Here is an 18,727-nt window from a genome sequence, read left to right as displayed (position 1 = left end):
CAGTGATCACCAACCTCCCCCCCCTCCACCACCTCATAAAAATATTAATCACACCTTTAAAATTCAGCCTCCAGACCATCATCACCTGGCAGCCTGGCATAGGAAAGCCTAGTTGACCTGCACAGAGGTGGCTTAAGCCGTCTGTGGGTGGGTTAGAGACCCATGGAGAGGAGGACCCATGCCCATAAGCCCCTGTAATCACTGCATTGATACTTAAACTTGTACACTCCCCTATACACCCCCAAAACCCTTTTGTACTGGAATATAAGTGGTTCCTGCAGCCATAAGGGCTATTAGGGTGGTAGATAAGTGGGTCTAGGGCAGCGATGGCGAACCTATGGCACGCGTGCCAACTGTGGCACGCGAAGGCCTTGCAGCTAGCACGCGCAGGGCCGCCATCAGGGCAGTACTACCAGGGGGTGCACAGGAGAGAGAGCTGAACGGGGACGATGGGGGACCCGCGGGGTTAAATATAACTTGAGCAGCGAGGCTCGTTTTCTACTCCGACTGCCCTGCCGCTCACACAGCCAATCGGAAATCTTCCCCGACGTCAGCGCTGACGTCGGAGGGAGGGCTTAAGCAAAGCCCGCCCTCCGACGTCAGCGCTGAAGTTGGGGAAGATTTCCGATCGGCTATGTGTGCGCGTCGGGACAGGCAGGAAATAGAAGACAAGCCTACGCGGCTCAAGCTACATTTTGCTGAGAAAGTTGCTAAGATGGGCTGGGAGACAAACGGGGAACACAAAAGGGGGAGGGAGTGCATTTTGCACACAAGGCATGAACTTGGGAGAAAGGAAGGGAGGGAAAGAGATGCTGAGGGGGGGAGGGAATGGGTTTTTGGACACAGAAGGCATGAACTTGGGAGAGAGGAAGGGAGGGAAAGAGATGCTGAGGTGGGGGATTGAATGGGTTTTTGGACACAGAAAGCATGAACTTGGGAGAGAGGAAAGGAGGGAAAGAGATGCTGAGGTGGGAGAGGGAATGGGTTTTTTGCACACAGAAGGCATGGACTTGGGAGAGAGGAAGGGAGGGAAAGAGATGCTGAGGTGGGGGAGGGAATGGGTTTTTGGACACAGAAAGCATGAACTTGGGAGAGAGGAAAGGAGGGAAAGAGATGCTGAGGTGGGGGAGGGAATGGGTTTTTGGACACAGAAGGCATGAACTTGGGAGAGAGGAAGGGAGGGAAAGAGATGTTGAGGTGGGGGATGGAATGGGTTTTTGGACACAGAAAGCATGAACTTGGGAGAGAGGAAAGGAGGGAAAGAGATGCTGAGGTGGGGGAGGGAATGGGTTTTTGCACACAGAAGGCATGGACTTGGGAGAGAGGAAGGGAGGGAAAGAGATGCTGAGGTGGGGGAAGGAATGGGTTTTTGGACACAGAAGGCATGGACTTGGGAGAGAGGAAGGGAGGGAAATAGATGCTGAGGTGGGGGAGGGAATGGGTTTTTGGACACAAGGCATGAACTTGGGAGAGAGGAAGGGAGGGAAAGAGATGCTGAGGTGGGGTAGGGAATGGGTGTTTGGACACAGAAGGCATGGACTTGAGAGAGAGGAAGGGAGGGAAAGAGATGCTGAGGTGGTCGAGGGAATGTGTTTTTGGACACAGAAGGCAAGGACTTGGGAGAGAGGAAGGGAGGGAAAGAGATGGTTGTGTACACGGGGAATAGAAGAAAGGAGAATTTTTGGTCATAGGGAGGGAGTGAGGTACAGACAGTGGCATACCAGGGTGGGGGTGGGGGCGGTCTACCCCGGTTTTACGCCCCAAGGGGGTGCACAGCTGGCCACCCTCCAGTGTTCTCCCTAGGCTGGCAAACTGCGTCTCTTTAGCCACTTGAGTGCCACCACCGCCATTGGGAACAGGCCGGTGCCAAGTTCTCCCTGCTTTTCCCTGTGGGGCCGACCAACTTTCACCACCCGCGTCAATTCTGATGTCGGAGAGGACGTTCTGGGCCAGCCAATCGCTGCCTGGCTGGCCCGTAATGTCCTCTCCGATTTTAGAATTGACGTCGAGTGGCGAGAGTTGGTCGGCCCCATGGGGAAGAGAAGCAGGGCGAACTCGGCGCCGGCCTGTTCCCGATAGCAGCAGTGGCAGCCTATTCCCCAGTGGCGGTGGCAGCATTTTCCCAATGGTGGTGGCATAGGGGAGGGCAAGGAGAAAGAAAGAAAGGGGGGGACAGGGAGCCAAAAAAAAAAAAAAGAAAGAGGGCTGGGTGAAACAAAGAAAAATGGGGCACGGAGAGAGAGAAAAAGACAGACATACAGAATGAAAGGGGGTATGGAGAGAGAGAAAAAGAAAGAAGGGGGCAGGGTGAAATAAAGAAAAAGTTTGGGGAGGGAATGAGGTCTGGAGGAGAGGAAGCATACAGGAGGCTGAAAAAAGGGAAGAAATATTGGATGCACAGTCAGAAGAATAAAGTGCAACCAGAGACTGATGAAATTACCAAAGGTAGGAAAATGATTTTATTTTCAATTTAGTGATCTAAATGTGTCCATTTTGAGAATTTATATATGCTGTCTATATTTTGCACTATGGCCCCCTTTTACTAAACCGCTATAGCGTTTTTTAGCGCAGGGAGCTAATGAGCTTCAAGAGCAGCGTGGGGCATTCAGCGCAGGTCCCTGCGCTAAAAACCGCTATCGCGGTTTAGTAAAAAGGGAGGGGAAATATTTGTCTATTTTTGTATAGTTGTTACTGAGGTGACATTGCATAAAGTCATCTGCCTTGACCTCTTTGAAAACCCGCGGAATATAAATGATAATTAACATTTTCTCTGCGTACAGCATGCTTTGTGTTTTTAAAATTTTATTGTTGGTAGATCATTTTGACTTGGCCACAAAGGTAAGGGGGAGGGAAGGGAGCTGCTGAAAGAGTCTACCTTGACGTGGTTGCAGTCTTACAAATCTTTTGGTCAAAGAGTGCGGCGACAGAGAAAAGTATGTGTGTATTCGGCCCATGAATGAAATCATTAAAACATTATAAATTGCCAATAAATTGAAACGAAAACCAAAGGATTGTGAATCAAATTGATTCTCTGACAATACAAAGATTCCAACCTTTAAAAATGATGTTACATAGTTCAGGCAACTTTATAAAGAGTTTTTAGATACTAAAATCTTGTTATTAAGGTTTAATTGACGTGCTGGCACTTTGAGGAAATTCTTTGGTTTTGTGCGGCAGTTTGGGCACTCGGGCTCAAAAAGGTTGGCCATCACTGGTCTAGGGGATTCTGGAGGTGGTTTGGGGGCTCACCATGACCTATAAGGGAGCTGTAGTGAGGAGAAGATATGGCACCCTTTTTGTGAAGTTCACAGCAGTGCCACTATTTAGGTGGCATGTCTGTTCATTCCATCACTTTGCAGACCCCTCCCACGTCCAACAGGGCTTGTTCTAGGCATTTTGGACTTGGACAAAAATGTGGCATAAAGATGACGATTTAGTGATTTCGACGATCAGATCGGCAGGACATATAGTTAGACGATTTTTGAAAGAAAAATTTTTTTGGATGTATTTCTTGAAAATGTGTCCTAGGCTGTTTTTTACTTTGGACGACTTGTGACTTAGACGCAAATGGACTTAGATGTCCCTTTCGATTATGCCCCTCCACGTGTCATAATATGTGTCAAAAAATAATGTGATGTAATGAAGTAAGAAGGTTTTGCTGACTTGAGTGCAATGTTCTTGAAAGATTATACAGAAGAAGTAATCTGTCTATAAAAGCTGGAGACTGTTCTTGTCTGGATTTAAAAGTAAGAAACAAAATTTTAAATGTCAGTCGGTGAGTAATGGGTAACCAATGAACATCAATAAGAAGTGGAGTAACATGGCATAAGGTATTGCCCCGGAAGAAGAATGAGAACCACAAAAAAAAAAAAATGTTTGTCATCATTTTCGCGAACTATACAAAACAATTTCAAAATTCTATATCAAGTGAAAGGGAAAATTCCCTAGGAGATTTGAGGGCACACAAAGGGCTCCTCTTACTAAGTTGCGCTAGCGGTTTTAGCACGCGCGAAAGATGCTAACGCCTCCATAGAGCTTGCATTAGTATTTCTTGTTTAGCATGGGGTTTGCGTGCGCTAAAAATGCTAGCGCTAGTTAGTAAAAGGAGCCCCAAAAGTATAAGAGACCGCTATTAAAGGTCAAATGTCACCTAGAGATTGTGAGCAGTTTGGGACCAAATCAACTTGAATATCCAAGTCAGTAGCAATAACTCAGTTTCTATGCTTTGTGGCCCATTAGTCGTTATGGACACTTATGAAAGTTGCCAAACTAGATTATCAAGTTTCAAGTTTATTAGGATTTTTATATACCGCCTATCAAGGTTATCTAAGCGGTTTTTACAATCAGGTACTCAAGCATTTTCCCTATCTGTCCCAGTGGGCTCACAATCTATCTAACGTACCTGGGGCTATGGAGGATTAAGTGACTTGCCCAGGGTCACAAGGAGCAGCGCGGGGTTTGAACCCACAACCCCAGGGTGCTGAGGCTGTAGATCCAACCATTGCGCCACACACTCCTCACGTATAAATGTGTCTGTATTGGAAACCATCTCAGAAAATACTAACTCTGTATTGTAACACTATTACAGAAGCTCTTGTAAACTGCTCTGAATTGACTCCCCAGTCATTAGTAGAGGTATAGAAGATTTCAATAAACAAAAAGCTCTGTTGGTACTGTAAGTTAGGTAAAGGCATCTTTGATCAAATGTTATTTTCATGTAAAAACCTTCCACGGTTTAAAACTGCAATCCTGGATCACACCACCACTATCTTATAAACAAAGGAGATATTTTCCTTTTAAATAATAATTTGGAAAGTCTGGGGCCTCAATAGTAAGTTCAATAAAGATAAGGCCTGTGTACTGCTAGGGGTGAGCAACCTTGAAAGAGACCTGGGGGGTGATGGTGGACACAACATTGAAAGCATCAGCGCAGTGTGCGACAGCCTCAAAGAAAGCGAACAGAATGTTGGATATCATTAAAAAGGGTATCACGACCAGGATGAAGGAAGTCATCTTGCCGCTGTATCGGGCAATGGTGCGCCCACATCTGGAATACTGTGTCCAGTACTGGTCGCCGTACCTCAAAAAGGACATGGCAGTACTTGAGGGAGTCCAGAAAAGAGCGACAAAACTGATAAAAGGTATGGAAAACTTCTCATACGCTGGCAGATTGGAAATGCTGGGGCTATTCTCCCTGGAACAGCGGAGACTTAGAGGAGACATGATAGAAACCTTCAAAATCCTGAAGGGCATAGAGAAGGTAGACAGGGACAGATTCTTCAGACTGTGGGGAACCACAAGTACAAGGGAACACTCGGAGAAATTGAAAAAGGACAGGTTTAGAACAAATGCTTTTTCACTCAGAGGGTGGTGGACACATGGAACGCGCTTCCGGAGGTTGTGATAGGCCAGAGCACGCTACAGGGGTTCAAGGAGGGTCTAGATAGGTTCCTAAAAGATAAGGGGATTGAGGGGTACAGATAGAAGTAGAGGTAGGTTATAGAAGTGGTCAGGAACCACTTCACAGGTCATAGACCTGATGGGCCGCCGCGGGAGCGGACCGCTGGACACGATGGACCTCTGGTCTGACCCAGTGGAGGCAACTTCTTATGTAAAAAGAAAAAAAAAAAATTAAATTAATTGTAAATCACTGGAAAGATATTACATGATAAGATTTAAACATGTGGGGAAATTTGCTTTGTTTGGTCCATCGATATTATTTATTAGGATTTATTTACAGCTTTTTTTTTTTATTCACTCATTTTGTGTTCTTTAACAGGTTTAACGCCAGATTCAGTAAATGGTACCCAAAGTTAGGCACCTTTATGATCCATACTACCTCCCCCCCCACCTTTTCCATCGTGGTTTTCTAAAAAAAAAAAAAAAAAAGGGGGAGGGGGGTAAGCTAGAATTTTTTAAAGGATGCTTTATAGAATACTAACAACACTAAGAAATCAAATGCATGGTTACGCAGTACACATCTCCACTTTATTGTTATACAAACTATTCAAAACAATCATTTACTCATATTTGATATGCTAGACTTTAATGAGAGAATTGATGAAATTCTTGTTTTTCCTTTCACTTGTTTTTCCTTTAATTATTACTTCATCTCAATTTTATTTCCCAAGGCTTCATTAAGATATATATTTGAAACTGCAAATTAAATTTTTTTTAAAAAATATATCGTACACAATTCTTTCTTGCGCAGTCTAATATTTTGTATGCCAAGTTGGAATCCTTGAACCAGTCCCCTTTCCTTTCCGTGTAGGATCACTGATGCTGATAAGGATAAAGTTTTACTGAATAGTCACTAGGATGGCACCATATTCTGATGTCTTATTTTTCAAAACGTTTCCACTGGAAATGCAATATGATGGTGAAAGGAGAGTATAGGCATATTTCGCATGAGGCAATACCATCTATTGTCAAAATTTAATCCCTCTGTCTGTGTTCATATGAATAATTTTGCAAATACAGAAACATTGCTATTTGTAGGAAGGGTCACTCAAGCAATGCTGTCTAATAAGTGCCAAATCACATCAGGAAAACAGAGCCAATAGGGGTTTCCCAGGTCACAGGAATTGTGTGTCATGATAGGTGGCAATTTAAGGCCGTCCCTGCCAAAGAAGAGAAGATACTGCTGAGAACCAGAGTGCTGTGACAGGAGGAGAGCTCAGCCTCCCCTACCCCACTCCCCTCCTGCTAAAGAAGAGAAGATACTGAGGAGGACCAGTGTGCTGTGGATTGGAGTGCTGTTGTTGGCAGAGTCCAGACCTCACCTTCCAAAGGAGGCTGCTAAGAATCAAAGTACTATAGTGGGCACAGAGCCCAAGACAACATAAGAACATAAGCATCGCGTCCAGCAGTCCGCTTCCGTGGCAGCCCACCAGGTCCATGACTTGTAAGTGCTCCTTACCTAGGATGTTTAGATCCCATTTACTTAATGTCCCGTAAGTAACCCTCTATCTGTACCCTGCTATCCTCTTCTCTTTCAGGTACAGATGGAAGACTAGAAAGGAATGAAGAAATGGGCTGATTGGAAATGACTCAGCATTTAAGCTCCCCCCCCCCCCCCCAGATGTATTCACACTTCTTTGCAGTATTCACTCACTCAGTCTCTTCCATCTCTTATAAGCCAGCATCTATTCACTGTCCCACTAACTTAGCTTAGCCCACCAGTCACAATCCTTGGGCAGTAAAAGTACATTGTCCTGCCATCAAACAGTTCTGCTCTTGAACAGTCATAACTAAATGTAAATTTCAGGAGGAGGAACCTAATGGTTAGTGCAATGGGCCACTGAACCTGGGGAACTGGGTTTGATTCCCACTGCTGTTCCTTGTGACCCTGGGCAAGCCACTCAACCCTCCATCACCCTGGTACATAACCTAGATTGTGAGCCCACTAGGAACAGAAAAAGTACATGTATATAGTATGTGTAAACCACTTTGTACCCACAGAAAAGGCAATATATCAAATCCATGACCTTTTACCATAAAAGCAAAGATAAGAAAAAGATTTTAGGTGATAATGTTTATTACATTAACCCAATAAAAAGTATCTATGACTTTTATGTTGGCCTTTAGGTGAGCATACAAAAGAAATTAACAAGGCATTGTGAAATATTCATATTTCTCCCTTTTGAATCATGTGCAGACAGACATTCTTGGCTCTCAAGTTCCTCTACAATATCACAAAGAACATCAAGAACAGATCTGAGCACTCCGCTGGTTATTATTTTCATCAGAATGGACTCTATTGTCCACCACTCTCTAAATTGTGTAACTCAACCAATTATTCACTCAATTTTCTGTAGCAAGTACTTTGCTTAAGTCTTGGTGGAATAGTGTCAAAAGCTTTACTGAAATTCAGACAGCTAACATCCACTCTATCGCCCTTCTCCATTATTTTTGGCACCTCATTAAAGAATTCAATCAAGTTTGCTTGACAGAATCTTCCCTTTCTAGAACTTTGTTGTCTGGGGGTCCTGTCATTTACTTGTTTCAAGGTGTTGCATAAATTTTTTCTTTAGTATGATTTTTCATAGTTTTACCTACTTATAAAATTAGATTGACAGGTCTGTAGCTGGCTGACTCCTTCCTTGTTCCCACTTTTGTAAAGTAGGATTACATCTGCTCTCCTTTAGTCTCATGGAACCACCTCTATATCAAAAGAATATGTTTCAGCCTGACACTACTGAAACACAATCCCTTTCTGGTTTCAGCTTGACTTTATTTAATCACAAGAACAACAAGTATATAAGTTCTATTCACTATAAGGATTCGACATAGATTCATGTTCCTCCAGGATTATATATCACATGCTCCAGCTATTTTCAGTTCTGATCTCAAGTACTTAACATCAGAAACAGGTAAACACATATTGGGCAACTTCAATTGCAACTTTAAATATCGTGGATCTTTTTATATCTAGAATCCACAGTAATTCAATCACCCTTAAGTTAATGGGAACATTTTCCCTGTTCTTGAAGTTTGTCATTTATATCATTAGGTGTCAATACAATGAATTATATGTTGAAGAAACCAACACAGACGAGAGAAAGGATGAACAAACATAGGCTCCTCTTCTTTAGAACAGGCACATAATTTTCCTCTCCACTTCCTCTCTGATAGACTGCACTATCTATTAAGGTCATATTGTGCACAGCATATATGCTTCATCAATGCAGTATATGAAGCTAAAATAAAACTTGAAGACTTTGGAATACTTTATAATCAATAGGGGACCCTGGAGGAGAAGAGCTAGTAATCAAGTGAAGCATTTTAGGCAGCATGAGCAAAGACAGATTTATAAGCTAAACACATTGGTTCTCAATGGTATTATTATAACTTTAGACCTTATGAAGACCATAATAATGGTTCTAAAATAATGCGATTTATTAATAATAAAATCTACCCTTAACTTGCTTTTATTTACTTCATCTGAGAGGTTTATGTATACTTTTCATCCACATATTGCTTAAGTTATAAAGAAATCCTAGTTTTTTTGCTCTGTATACTGAACTTGTTATGCCCCTTTTTGGATAAAATGGGATTTCTCCTCCTGAACTCACTAGTTCTTAGTTGCTTAAATTATGGCAACTCTGTGTTCCCTGGTATTATAATTTAAGTAATCCATACCTTCAATTAATTCAAAATATCACTATTCAAATGCTTTGTAAGCCTAAGAGTTTGACTATGCAACCCCTCTTATACAACCTAAAGTTTTAAATCCTACCTCTGGTTTTCAAAGTTTTGTAGTCATGAAATCCAGCTGATAAGTGACTCGTCAAACAAGATAAGTGTCGCTAAAGTTATTTTGTATGAACATAAAAAATAATGAGTTTTAAAAGCATCTAGAAAATATTTAAAAAATTGGTTTGAAGCCCAATGAAAGACAAAGTGCCGACCTGTATTGAACTGCTGTAATAAGCATTTAGCAGCACAGGTATCTGAGGGCTTCATTCCATAACCAAGTGTGCATCAGTCCGGTGTTTGGTTACTTTCTGTGCTAAAGGGACTTGATACCATTGCTTTCTAGTAGTGAATCACTTCAAATCACAATGGTTGAGGAGTGGAAAAGCGCTCATAGCTTTTCAGTTGATACCATGGGATCTTTATTAAATGTCCCTTCTCAATTTGATATCACACAAATTACAACTTTCAATATATCGCCTTGGAATGAGGTTACCAAGCTATTCAAGTCTATCATCCGCATGGAAATTAACAGCAGCATGTTGATAGAATACTGCAAGATAGAGAGAATCCCGAGAGGTCTCCGTATGAATAAAGCTCCACAAATTTTTAAAGAAGACATTGGTTTTGTGGAAGTTTGAAATAAGATATTAAATAAATGTTCATTAGATCTAATGTTGTTAATCATTCAACATAGTAATAAGATTATCAATGAACAAAAATCTAAACTTGATGCGGATTTAATACACTTAAAGTCCTCTCTTATCAGTGATGATTTTTGACATTCAATTTAAGAATCTGGAAGAGAATATGTCCAAATTCAAGGAGTCCATCAAAAAGAACAAGTTCCGTAAGTTCAAGAGGGATGAACATGACTATTCAACTAACAGAATTTATTCTTGGATGTTCAAGAAAGACATGCATAAACCAGATGATGTCTCGGAATCTGTTAGTTCTGACGGCTGTTCTACATCCACTTCTACAAGCAGCCATTCATCTTCTTTTTTATCAAGAGGTCAACCCCCCAGGAGAGGTCGGGTAAGAGGCCGACGAGGGGCAGAGCGCAACAGACCGAACACCAGGTCACAGGTATCTGAGGGCTTCATTCCATAACCAAGTGTGCATCAGTCCGGTGTTTGGTTACTTCCCCTCAAAATGTGACAACATCTCAGCTCAATAGACTGTTCCTCATTAAGGGCTCCTTTTACAAATCTGCGGCTAGCAAGGTAAATGCTACGATGCTCATAGGAATTCTATGAGCGTTGGAGCATTTATGTCGACAGCCCACAGTAGGAACCTCTACCGCAGCTTTGTAAATGCCAATGTAAGTTTCTTTTTTTGTTGAATTTTAGTCCTCCCCCTTCTTTCTTCTGTAATTTTTCTAATTATGACAGCAATTTTTCCTGCGTTTTCAACTTTGCCCCCTGTCTTTTTGTGTGCATTGGGGTTTTTTTTCTCAATTCTCCCCTTTCTCATATAATTTTCTATCTCATTACTATTTAATGTCTGCTTTTACATTTTAAGGTCTGTTTTTACATAGTTTATTACTTTTAGTATGCTGTAAAATTTAAAAGACAAAATATCAAATGAAATAAACTAAACAAAGGATGAACCACTAGCTGATTTTCTTAAAAAAGAATTCCCCAGAAGCTCATACTGGGTTACTTTTACTTTAATGTTTACCTAAGCCATCTTTTTGGTCCTTGGCCAAAAGGTTTCACTAGATATAAGAATAACCTTACTGGGTCAGACCAATGGTCCATCAAACCCAGTAGCCTGTCCTATAGAGTGGCCAATCCAAGTCACTAGTACCTGGCCAAAACCCAAAGAGTAGCAAAATTCCATGCTACCGATCCAGGGCAAGCAGAGGCTTCCCCTATGTCTTAATAACAGACTATGGACTTTTCCTCCAGGAAATTGTCCAAACCTTTCTTAAAACCAGCTACGCTATCTGTTCTTACCACAACCTCTGGCAATGCGTTCCAGAGCTTAACTATTCTCTGTGTGAAAAAATATTTCCTCCTATTGGTTTTAAAAGTACTTACCTGCAGTTTCATCGAGTGTCCCCCTAGTCTTTGTAATTTTTGACGGAGTGAAAAATCGATCCACTTGTACCTGTTCTACTCCACTCAGGATTTTGTAGACTTCAATCATATCTCCCCTTAGCTAACTCTTTTCCAAACAGAAGAGCTCTAACCTTTTTAGTCTTTCCTCATACGAAAGGAGTTCTATTTCCTTTTTCATCTTGGTCACTCTTCTTTGAACCTTTTCTAGTGCTGCTATATCTTTCTTGAGATAAAGAGACCAGAATTAAATCCAATACTCCAGGTGAGGTTGCACCATGGAGCAATACAGAGACATTATAATATAATATTACATTACATTACATTAGTGACTTCTATTCCACCTGTACCTTGCAGTTCTAGGCGGATTACATCAGAAGATAACTGGACATTTCCAGGAAAAATTACAGTTTAGGGAGCTGGTTATATAAATTGAGTCTTTGGGAGAACTTAAGGGATGGGTGGAAATTTGAGGATTACATCAGAAGAAAAACTGGACATTTACGGGGAAATTACAATTTAGGGGGCTGGTTACATAGTTGAGTCTATGAAGGGGAGTTACAAGAGGAGTAAAAATTTGAGGGGGAATTTTACAGGGGGGGAAAGGGGAGGGGGTAGAACAGGGGGGGGTTAAGATATCTGGATGAATTTTTTGAATAGCAGGGTTTTGATTTCTTTTCAAAATGATTTGAAGTCGCATGTTGCTGTCAGCAAGTTAGAGATGGAGGGGTCTAGTTTCGCTGCCTGCGTTGCTAGTAGGTTGTCATACATCTTCTTGCATTGCGTTCCTTTGAATGAGCAATAGGCAAATGGGGTCTGAGTTCTCCTTTGTCTGGTTGTAAGGTTCCGATTTAGGCGATTGTTTAGGTAGTTGAGTTCAGTACCGTTTATTACTTTGAATAATATACAGTACTAGTCTTTAAGCCCGTTATATTAACAGGTGCTAGAATATATGTCTGTTTGTCTTTCTTTATTTCTGTCCCTCTCTGCCGCTGATTTTCTTTCTTTTTGTCTCTCTCTGCTCCTGTTTCTTTCTTCTTTTCTTTTTGTCTCCCTCTCTCCCACTATTTGTCTTTCTTTCTATCTGTCTCTCTCCCTGCCCCCTATGTAGCATCATTTATTTACTCCCCCTCCACTTTCCTGTGCAGTAGCTACATCAACATTCTCTCCCCCTCCATTTCCCTGTGCAGCAGCATTTCCTTCCCACCCCACTTCCCTGTGCAGCATTTTCTTCCCCCCCTACTTCCCTGTGCAGCAGCTACATCAGCATTCCCTCCCCTGTCCATTTTCCTGTGCACCAGTTGTAATTTTTTTTGAGACCATGAGAAGGGAAGGTGGGGGGTCCAGTAAACCACTAAGGAAACCTGCCAGATTGTGGAAAGGGAGGTTTGGATGGTAGGGTCAGACTGAAGTGGGATGGTTGGATGGGAGGATCAACGGGGGTTCAGGTGTGTAGAGAAGGTTAGTGTGGTGTTGGGGGGGGGTGAGTTGTGATCTCCAGGGACTGTGATGATATATACAATATACATAGGTTTTCGAGGGTGAGGTGGCATGCAAATCAGATCATTTAAAGCTCGCAGAATTCAGTGTAAAAAAAGTTTTGGATCAGCATTGGCATCGAGCATGACAGGTGCCAGCTCTAGATGACAAAGTTCATTTTTTAATTCAAAGCCGACGCCGCGGCTCCTCTCTCGATCCCCGCCTGGTGCGGTTCAAGAGAGGAGCCGAGGCGACGGCTTTGATTTTAAAAATGAACTTTGTCTTAATTTTTGTTCAAGTATTGGAAGGGTGAACGGGAGAGGATTAGGGATCCCAGAGGGGATCTGCTTTTATCATGTGCTGAGAATCCCTCATGTCTATTCGGCTACGCTTCTGCCCGGGTTGGGGGGGGAGATGTGGCTCCCCCTGTGCCTCTGATGCTCCCGTGCGCCTTCAAGGGCTTTAACTGGCACGGCTGAACAATAAATGTGTTGCAGGGGAAGAGAGCGAAGAATGGGGCTGGCCTTCATTGGTACTGAATTTGAATAACACCACAGGGTGATAAATGTCCATTGTGTTTTTAGGAGTCATGAATCTCGACTGTCTTCAGAGCACAGAAACGGCAGCTGCAACCTGGAGCAGCCACTTCTTAAAGACACAGCCCCCCTCCTCCTCCCCCCTCCCCCCAAAAAAAAGTGCCCAGCTCTTACCCACCCCGGGAGCTGAGGCGTCCAGGATCGCCCGAAAATGGTCTCGAAAGACCTCGGGCAACGGGAAGGTTTGCTTTCTTTCATTTTTATCCATTAGTTCCGCAACTAAGTAATGCAGATTCTCCACAGAATTTTCATCCAGCACGATGAACGTTTCCTCCCCATTTTTAGTGATTCTCCAGTTTCGAAGCCGATTTCAAAATTTGTCTCCTTCCCCTTCTCTTATCACAGTCCATTTGTCGTCGTTTTAGTGGTTAAGGAGCCACAGCTGGCTCGGGAAGGTGACTGCAGGACTCCGCATTTGCTCGCCTGTGGTGATGTAGTAAGCGCGCATGCGCACTCTTGACGGCACATCCCAACAGATCAGGGATCAGGAAACATGCGGCGAGAGTGTGCATGCACACGTAGCATTTTATTATTATAGATAATTTGAATTTAATTCGAGCTTGTATAGGTAGCCAGTGTGAATCTAGGTAGGCATTGGTGATGTGGTCACATTTTCCAAGAGAATAGATCAGTCTGAGGGCTGTATTTTATACAGTCTGTAATTGTTTTATTAAGTTTGTGGGGCATGGAAGGTAGAGGATATTGCAGTAGTCCACTAGACCTAGGACTAGGGATTGGACTTTGAGCCTATATTGCTCTTTGTCGAAGAATTTTCTTATTTTTCGTAGATTGCGCATGGTTAGAAATACTTTTTGAGTAGTCTTGTTGATTTGGACCTGCAGTGTGCAGCATCTATCTATCGTCACTCCTAGAAGTTTGAGAGTGGACTGTATAGGGTATTTGGTGGCATTTATTTCTAATTCTGTTATGGATGGGGTTTTGTCCTTTTCAAGCAGTAGAAATTTTGTTTTATCTGAGATCAGCTTCAATTTGTGGTCTAACATCCATTTTTCCACTACTTCTAGTGTTTTTTTCAGGTTATCTGTTGAAGTGGGATCTAGTGAGTCGAAGGGGAGGAGTATGGTTATGTCGTCTGTGTAGCTGAATGATGTTACGTCTAGGTTGTCTAGAGTGGTACCAAGGGAGGATATGAAGAGGTTGAAGAGCATGGGCGACAGTGGTGACCCTTGAGGTACTCCACAGGGGTTAGACCAGGGGTCTGATTTAAGATCGTTTGTCTTTATCTGTATGTTCTTGTTTTGAGGAATCCTTGGAACCAACTGTATAACCTGCCTGAGATCCCTATGGCTTCTAGTATCTGAAGTAGTATGGTGTGATCTAGTCTTGCTAACCATCCCTTTCTAAATAATTCCTAGCATCTTGTTTGTTTCTTTTGGCTGCCACCACACATTGGGCAGAAGGTTTCATCGTATTGTCTACAATGACACCCAGATCCCTTTCTTGGGCGCTACCCCCTCCCCCCCCCAAGGTGAACCCTAGCATCCAGTAACTGTGATTTGGGTTAATCTTCCCAATATGCATCACTTTGCATTTGTCCACATTAAATTTCATCTGCCACTTGGAAGCCCAGTCTTCCAATTTCCTAAGGTCTGCCTTCAATGTTTCACTACATCTAGCATCACTTTCTGTCCCAGTTCTTCAGTATTATAAACCATCAAATAATAATCTGATTAAATCACTGGACATAAGAACACATCCAGGGCTATATTCTTGGCAAGCAGGAACAGAAGATCAAATTAAAGGCCCCTAAGCAAAATATCAAAAAGGGCATCTACAGAAGTTGGGGGTGCACCGGAGGGGCTGCTAGGGTTGAATTTATACTACTGTTGGCAAGCACTGATTTAGGAATCACCAATAAGTTGTTAGATGCAGCAAAATTACATCCACTGAAACCTTTTAGCGAAATGGAAGCCCATGTTCAAACACTTATTTGTCCTGCCCTCTATCCAACAGCATTAAAGCAGGCTCAAGGAAGGCCTCTACTGAAGAAAGGTAGCTTGAATTAAAGAATGGTTTCTCATTACCTAACAAAATCTAAGGGCTCCTTTTACGAAGCCGTGTTAGCGGCTTTAGCGTGCGCGACTTTTAATCTCGCGCTAGCCGAAAAACTACCGCCTGCTCAAGAAGAGGCGGTAGCGGCTAGCACGGCCGGCAGTTTGGTGCGTGTTAAACTGCTAATGCGTCTTCATAAAAGGAATACTAAGTCTCTAGTTCTGACAATCACTGAGTCTGAAGGACAGAGCAGTTAAGGAAGGAGTACTGATGGTGCATACTCCAGTTTTAAAACTAGATTTAGGATGGAGTCTGGAATGATGGCTCTTTTAGATAATAAGTGAAGATTTTCCAAAGTGAGGAGAGTCAGATTGGTGATTCTCCTTTATCTTATCATGGCATAAGGGGGATGGAAGGGAGATGGGATTTGATGTGGTTACAATCAAAGCAGTATTTAGTCCAATAAAATGGTTTCATACTTTCCATTTTTTTTGTTGTATTTGTTTGTTTGTACTGTAGTGATTGGAATATCTAAATTTTTGAAATTTACATTCGCTATCTTTATGGGCTCCTTTTACTAAGGTGCGCTAGCGTTTTAGCGCACGCACAAGATTAGCGTGCGCTAGCTGAAAAATTACCGCCTGCTTAAAAGGAGGCGGTAGTGGCTAGCGCGCGCGGCATTTTAGCGTGCGCTATTCCACACGTTAAGGCTCTAACGCACCTTTATAAAAGGAGCCCTATATTTTGCAAAGTACCGGAGGGACATGCATCACAGTTCCTATTTCTTTAGTGTTGCGCTATATGCTGGGTATGGCTTCTTGGGGGTTCAGTTTAATTTTTATTTCTAATTTTAGTTTGTGGTTACTTAGGCCCAGATTCTCTAACCGGCATCCAAACACAGCACAAAAAAAGTGCTTTTTAAATGATGTTTTTAACTGAGTTTCAAGGTGACTACCAGCACCCAAAAACTGGTGCCGGAATCACACCACCGAAGGTGCTTTAGGCCTCCAAATACCACTGTGGGTGTGGCAAACACCAGAAGTGGTGTTAGGTAGCCTAAAGCGCCTATGGAGGCGCAATTCACATCAAAGGTAGGCACCGGAAATGTAGGCCTGGAAAACCCAGGCCTACATTTCTGGTGCCTACCTCTGCTAAAGGCAGAAATCTGTACCTGGTGCTGACACATGATTGACACACCAATGTTGCCGGTTACATAATCCAGGCCTTAAGTCTTAATTTTTTGATACTATTAAATAGGCATGGCAGATAATCATACGTGTGATTATCAAAAGGCAATGTAACTCATATCAAGTAGGTCCTCTGCTCACATCTTGTCTGTGCTTAGAGGGAAAATAGGTAAGCACTAATGCACATGTGCTAATTGGTTAAGGCTTTCTCACCCATTCCCCATCTATGACATCCCCCCTCCTGAAAAGAACTAGAAAACTACAGCATTAATAGTGTAGAACTGAAGGGATTATTTCCAGAAACCGCTAAGTCCATATTAGTTGCATTGGATTTAAGAGGGTTTTGAAAATAAGCCCTCCAATTAGTCCATGCTGACAGGCAAATTACCACAAAAAGCTATAACGTTTGATTTCTAGAAATAAATTAATGAAAACATATATTTGATAACCAAAACAAATTATCTTCTCAGCTAGGTTCATAGTATTTTCTTTATGGAACCAATTTCATTATAGAACATCTATGTGAGATGTCCAAAAGCAAACAATTTTAAGTCTATTTTATAAAGGCAATGTGGCCCAGATTCCGTTAACTGCGCCTAAATCGGTCTAGAAAAATGGCTCCTTTTACAAAGCCATAGTAGAGGTTTCTACTGCGAGCTGGCGAGTGTCAGAGCATTTACCTCACCAGCCTGCAGTAGAAACCTCTACTGTGGCTTTGTAAAAGCTAGAGTAAGTTAGGTGCTGGTAGGCACGATTAAGGTGCCTGCCAGCTCCTACTTAAGATACCATTTAAAGAAAATGGCCCTATCTTCTTTTATAAACTAAGGACTCCTTTTACGAAGCTGCATTAGCGGCTTTATCGCATGCACCTTTATAGCGCGCGCTGACCCCCGCGCTAGCCAAAAAACTACCGTCTGCTCAAGAGGAGGTGGTAGCGGCTAGCGTGGCCAGCATATTAGTGTACGCTATTACGCGCGCAAAACTGCTGACGCAGCTTCGTAAAAGGAGCCCTAAGCACCAAGATCCAGTCCCTGTTGCATGCAAATACTGACCCTCAAATTTACATTGCTTTGTAAATAAGTGCTCATCTTGAATGTTGGTGGGGGGTGGGGGCAGGGGGGAGGAAAACACATGCAGACATGGGCTGACCACACAATTACAAGCATACCTTACAGAAAACTATTAAGTTGGCATGTACTGTATATTTGGTATTTAGACACCTGCAGTTAAATCAGGTGAATGGATGGCACACATGCCCAGTGGCGTGGCGAGGGTGGGAGGTGCCTTGGCCGGTGGCGCCCCTCACCCTCTTCTCTGCCCCCCCACTCCTTCCCTGCCCTTCCCCCCAGCCATGCGCACGTGTCCGTTGACATCCCTCGTACCTCTTTAACTTCCCCGCCGCGAGCAGCATCTTCAACTTGCTGCCCACACTGACCTTGGCTCTCCCTCTGATGCCATTTTCTAGTCCCAAGACCAGACGTGACATCGGAGGGAGAGCTGAGGCTGACACGAGCAGCAAGTTGGAGCTGCTGCTCACGCTGGCGAAGAGCTAGAGGTGCGGGGGGAAGGGAAGGCATGCGCCGAAGGGGAGGTGTGGAGAGCAGGAGAGGTACTTGCAGGTCTTATGGGGCAAAGACCTTGAAAAACTGATTGTACATGCAAATAATTATGGTGAATTCAGGAAACACCTAAAAACATACCTGTTCTTGACGTACCTAGGTAACGAATCTGTACAATCCCTCCCATAAAAACTGATCCCTTAAACTGTTAGCCACTAATCTCTAACTATGTATGTTCCACTCAATTTGTAGCATCTTTCTAATCATTGTAAACCGCATAGAACTTCACGGCCCTGCGGTATATAAACTGTTATTATTATTATTACTTGCGCCCCCGATAAGACGGCAACTTGGGCGATCCATCCTCCCCATTCCCTCCCTTATTATGCCACTGCCCATGTCTAAATTGTAGTTGCATACATAACAGGTTAGGCTAGTGTTCTAGAAAGGAAAGTAGGACCTTATGTTCCTTTACAGAATAGGCTCCTACCGATTGTAGTACCCTGTTATCGAATTGCCCTTTAAGGCTCCTTTTACGAAGACGCGTTAGGGCCTTAACATGCAGAATAGTGCGCGCTAAAATGCCACGCGTGCTAGCTGCTACCGCCTCCTCTTGAGCAGGCGGTAGTTTTTCG

At 43.0% G+C, this 18,727-nt stretch overlaps 1 protein-coding gene across 6 annotated transcripts in view; it reads right to left on the bottom strand.

Moving 5' to 3' along the window:
* MIPOL1 (mirror-image polydactyly 1) overlaps positions 1-18,727 on the bottom strand; it is a 672,982-nt gene that overhangs the window by 164,265 nt on the left and 489,990 nt on the right. The gene's annotated exons all lie outside the window — the stretch shown is intronic.

The sequence above is a fragment of the Geotrypetes seraphini genome, chromosome 7, assembly GCF_902459505.1.
Source record: "Geotrypetes seraphini chromosome 7, aGeoSer1.1, whole genome shotgun sequence".
NCBI classification, from domain to species: Eukaryota; Metazoa; Chordata; class Amphibia; order Gymnophiona; family Dermophiidae; genus Geotrypetes; species Geotrypetes seraphini.
Note: the sequence above shows the minus strand (reverse complement) of the source record. Positions and strands in the feature narration are given on the sequence as shown.